Raw genomic sequence first — 5,002 nt, forward strand, 5'->3', positions numbered from 1 at the left:
AAAGAATCAGTCAAAGCATGTGCAGTGTAGGCTATGATCCGTTTCATGGGCGTTATAACTGGAGGGTCTGTCCAGGCCATACCATGGCTGCCGAGTTACACTCAGCCCATGTAGCCCACCCCTTCCTATCTCCATCGAGTCAGCCTGTTGCCCACTCCCCAAACCCCCCCCTCCCCCATGCTCGCCCCCAGTGGACCTGATAGTGACAACCCAGCCAATCACCCCTCCTGTTGACTAGAGCTAGTGAGCTGCCCCAGAACTTCTGTTTGGCATGATTCGTATGGATGACTAATAAGTCACACTTGGCTGGTCCTCTGTCTACAAGTCAAAATCGACCAAATTACCTTAAAATGGGAACGAAATGACATCTGTAAACCGTGATGCCATTAGCCCTGTCTTGTTAACCGTACTTTACAGCCAATGAAGTGAGGCCACTGGCATAATGTAGGAAAAGCAACAGCCACTTTGCACACAGCAAGGTCCCATAAATAAATGACGTGGACCGTATCCAATGAATAAATAAGCTGTATTCATCTATGCTGTTGGTTGAGGGTGTAATGATCCTTGGCCAGGCCCCCAGATTGTTGGTATGATCCGGTTAGGGGCCAATAATGTCTTTTTTAAAGTAGACAACATTTGAGATTTAAAAGACCTGCTTATAAAATAGAGCCACGGATTCCATGGGTTTTGAACAAACAAAAACAAACTCTACTACACAAGGCCAGAAAGATAAATTAATTCACAATATCTATCTTATACCCTAACATTCAGGGTAAGTATAAGGTACATGTGAATTAACTATGGACGAACACACCACACTACAGAACAAATGACAGGTGTGACCAAAATAGATTCCATGGATTTCTCAACGGCCCACCCAGACGTTAGTCACACTGTGAGTCAACCAATCTCACTGAAGCACTGTCTGTCTCACGAGGGATTCCAATCTTCACGTTTGAAGATCTCACCTTGGAGTTCCCTCCAAAATTCACTCCAACACAAATGGCTTCAACAACAGGTCAACCTCAGAGTTTCAACCTCCCACTCCAAGATTCCATTCTCCTGGATTCCACAGTGCACTCAAACACTAGCTCACAAGTACAATTTCAGCTCTTCAGCTGTGCCAAGCAGAACACCACTGCTCCAAAGGGGCACTTTACTTCGGGGTCACTGACTATTGGCTGCCTTCTTGGATCTTCAGGGCTTCTCTCAAGCCCACTTGACTTAAAGTCTGCTCCCTACAGCCCTTCCCCTACCTTGAAGCCTGCCTTTTTGCTCCTTTCTTTTTTCTTAACTTAACTGGGGCCTGTTTCTGTCCCCTGTCTTTGTCCCTTACCTGGGATTTCCTTTTGGGACCTCTCCCTGTCTCTCTCCCTGGGGCATTTCTTTTCCGATTAAAACTGACTCAAGCTGACTATTCACTGATCCTTGAACTGATCTGGTGACCTATCAAAACACTCCAAGAGGGTCCTGCCTTTGTTACCAGGCCATGACAAATGTAACAAGCATTGGAACACGCTGTACCTTAAACGTTACAATCTCTATAATCTGCTAACTTAGAACAGAGGGACACAGGGGGGAAAAATGGATTTCGTGACAAGGGATAAATATTGGTCCGAGGATGCTGGAAAGAACTCTCTGCCAAAATAGTGCCATTTTTTCAAATTATGCCAAACACAGTAGTTAAATCAAAACATGAGAGGTTTGGGGAAAGCAGTATCCTGCATTAATGTGTAAAATAATGCAGAATTTCCTAAAGTATGGCAACAAATTAAAGTTACTGATTGTCATACCTTTTTTTACAAAGCGCAGAATCACAGGACACTTCATTGCAATATTTAAACCAGGTGGATTTCGATAAACGTGTCCACACAGCAGCAAAGTCCTGATCGCAGAAACAGCCTGGAGTAACAGGTTGTTGATATCAGAACTGAGGGGCTACCGTGCAGGTATATTACTTTAACATGCCAATGACTCAAGTACCTTTGAGCTTACACCAGGCAAAGGCGTTTGGATAGGTTTGTGTGCAAGATTCAGGGGATTTTTACTGTCTTGTGTCTTTATTAATGTTGCTTTAAAAGTATCTTGCACTTTTATTGCACCTCAATCACTGTACCGTGTTGCAAGGGTCTCAGGTGACCATAAGATATATTGGCGTCTCGTTCAGACGCTGCCCTCAAGAGCTAGTATAAAACTCCAGTTTCCCAGCAACCAGTTACGGCCTTGATGCTTTGCAGGGTTGGCAGTAAAGGCAGTTCTCACTCACCTTCAACAGCAGCACCCTCTTGAGCTGAGCTGCCAGATGTTTACTGGTAGCTCATACCAACAAGGGTAAGCTGAATTAATGTGGCCCCTTCAATGAAGATAAACATCCCGAGGATCTTCACGAATCGGGATTTAAACAGATGCTGTGCTGTGAAAGGAGTGAAAAGGAACAAAGAAAGCTCTTGCACTTCCATCCCATCTCTCCTCGACTCGGACATCTGTAAACGCTTTACAGCCAATTGTTGAAATGTAATCACTGTTGTCATGTAGGAGAGGTTACTGACAGACTTGATGAAAGAGCTGGATTTTCATACAATCATCTAGCACAGGAAACCCTCGGGTCCAACACAGGCGTTTTTGAAGGGGCTATGCAGAATGGCAGGGTGGGATTTTCCAGCCCCCACCCCGGTGGGCATTGTCACAAGGGGGATGGGAAAATTTGAAGCGCCGGTAAAAGTCAATGGCTCTCCAAATTTTCCCATCCCACCCCCAATGATGCCCCCTGGTGGCAGGGCCGGAAAATCCCAGTCACACTCTCTTTGCTCTTTTCCCCCATAGTCCTGCAAATCTTTCCCTTCACACATATTCAACCAATTCTCTTTTGAATCTCCCGCCATATCATTCCAGATACTGACTGTAAAAGTGTTCCTCCTCATGTCACCTCTGGCTCTTTTGCCAATTCCCTTCGACCTGTGCCCACCTGCCAGTGGAAACGGTTTCTCTTTATTTATTCCATCAAAGAGGGAGATGTTGGCATAGTAGGGTTGTCACTGGGCTAGTAATCCAGCGGCTCAGGCTAATGTCTTGGGGTGGGGGGTGGGGGGGGGTGCCGATTCAGATCCCACCACAACAGGTAGTGGAACTTAAATTCAATTAATTAATCAGGGATATAAAGCTAGTCTCAGTATTGGTGACCAACCATTGATTGGTAAGGAAGGAAACCCACCCTCCTTATCCAGTCTGGTTTATATGTGACTCCAAACCCACACCAATGTGGTTGACTCTTAACTGCCCTCTGAAATGGCCTAGCAAGTCACTCAGTTCAAGAGCAATCAGGGTTGGGTAACAAATGCTGGCCTTGCCAGTGATGCCCACATCACATGAAAGAATGTATTAAAGAACTCCTTCACGATGATTTTGAACACCTCTGTTAAACCATATAGAATTACATAGAAAGAGGCCATTTGAACCTGTTAGGAGCAGTTCAGAGAAGATTCACTTCACTGATAGCTGAGATGGGGGGGGCAGGGGTTATCTCACAAAGAAAGGTCAAACAGGCTGGGCCTGTATCAACTGGAGTTTAGAAAAATGAGAGGTGATCTTATTGAGACGTATAGGATCCTGATGGGAATTGACATCGGTGGATGTGAGGGGGTGTTTCCCCTTATGGGAGAGACTAGAACTAGGGAACACATTTTAAAAATAAGGGGTCTCCCATTTAAGACAAAGATGAGGAGAATTTTTTTTCGATTGAAAGGATTGTGAGTCATAGGATCTCTCTTCCCCGAGAGTGGTGGGTCTGGGTCAATGGATATTTTTAGGACCGAGACAGAAAGATTTTTGACTGACAAAGGAGTCAAAGGTTACCGAGGGTAGGCGAGAATGTGGAGCTAAGCCACAATCAGATCAGCCATGATCTTATTGAATGATGGAGCAGGCTGACTGAGTCGAATGGCCTACTTCTGTTCCTAATTTGCATGTTCGCATGTTTGTATGTTCATATGTAGTCCATGTTTCCGGATCCAACCAGCCAACCTTGTAAACCTCCCCTACTGCAATTGAAGACTCTCCACCCACATGATCTTTCCTTCCCCAGCCTCTGCTAGATCATGCACTACCCATCCTCCCCACCCTGTGACCTCTCCACCACCACCCCTCACCCCCACCTGCATCACCACCACCCCACCCCTCCCCCCCCACCCCCGCACCCCTCCTCCCCCACCCCCCACAGCTCCTTCACTGTGGCTTTGAAGTTAAAACCTGTAGGACATACAAGGAAACCTTGTCGCATTCTTAATTCCTCCTCCCCAACCCCACCCCCCACCCCCATCCCCCCATAGCCCCCCCACCCCCACCCCCAACCACAGCTTGGTAAATACCAGGACCAATAAATCCAGCCAAGACTTCATTACCTAAAGAAGGGCATATTGCCCAAGAGGGAGTGCAACAAAGATTCACTAGTCTGGTTCCTGAGGCGAGGGGATAGTCCTACAAGGAGAGAATAAGCAGGTCTATGTTCCCTGTAGTTTAGAAGAATGAGAGGTGATCTCATTGAAACATATTCAATTCTTCAGTGGCTCGAAAGGGTAGGCATTGATAAAATGGTTCCCCCTGGTCGGAAAATCTAGAACATGGGGACACAGTCTCAGAATAAAGGGTCAGTCGTTTAGGACTGAGATGAGGAGACATTTCTTCACTCAGAGGGTTGTGTAGCTTTGACATTCTCTCCCCCAGGGATTTGTGCATGCTCAGCTGTTGTGTATATTCAAGGCTGAGATTGATAAATTTTTAGGTAAAAAGGGAATTGAGGGGTCTAAGGAGATTGTGGTAAGGTGGAGTTGAGGCAGAAGATCAGCCATGATTTGACTGAAAGGCAGGGCAGGCTCAAGGGGTTGAATGGCCTACTGCCGCTCCTATTTATGTCCTAAGACCTACCCAATGAGATTGCGTAACTTTGGTGCTGTTGTCCTCTATACCTCTATAAAGCCAGGATTCTATGTGTTTTCAAATGGTCTTA

The 5,002-nt window shown here is 46.1% G+C and overlaps 1 pseudogene; it reads right to left on the bottom strand.

The window, feature by feature from the left end:
* Positions 1-1,862: 1,862 nt before the first annotated feature.
* LOC121286582 lies at positions 1,863-2,025 on the bottom strand (annotated as a pseudogene).
* Between the last annotated feature and the right edge of the window lie 2,977 nt (positions 2,026-5,002).

The sequence above is a fragment of the Carcharodon carcharias genome, chromosome 13, assembly GCF_017639515.1.
Source record: "Carcharodon carcharias isolate sCarCar2 chromosome 13, sCarCar2.pri, whole genome shotgun sequence".
NCBI classification, from domain to species: domain Eukaryota; kingdom Metazoa; phylum Chordata; class Chondrichthyes; order Lamniformes; family Lamnidae; genus Carcharodon; species Carcharodon carcharias.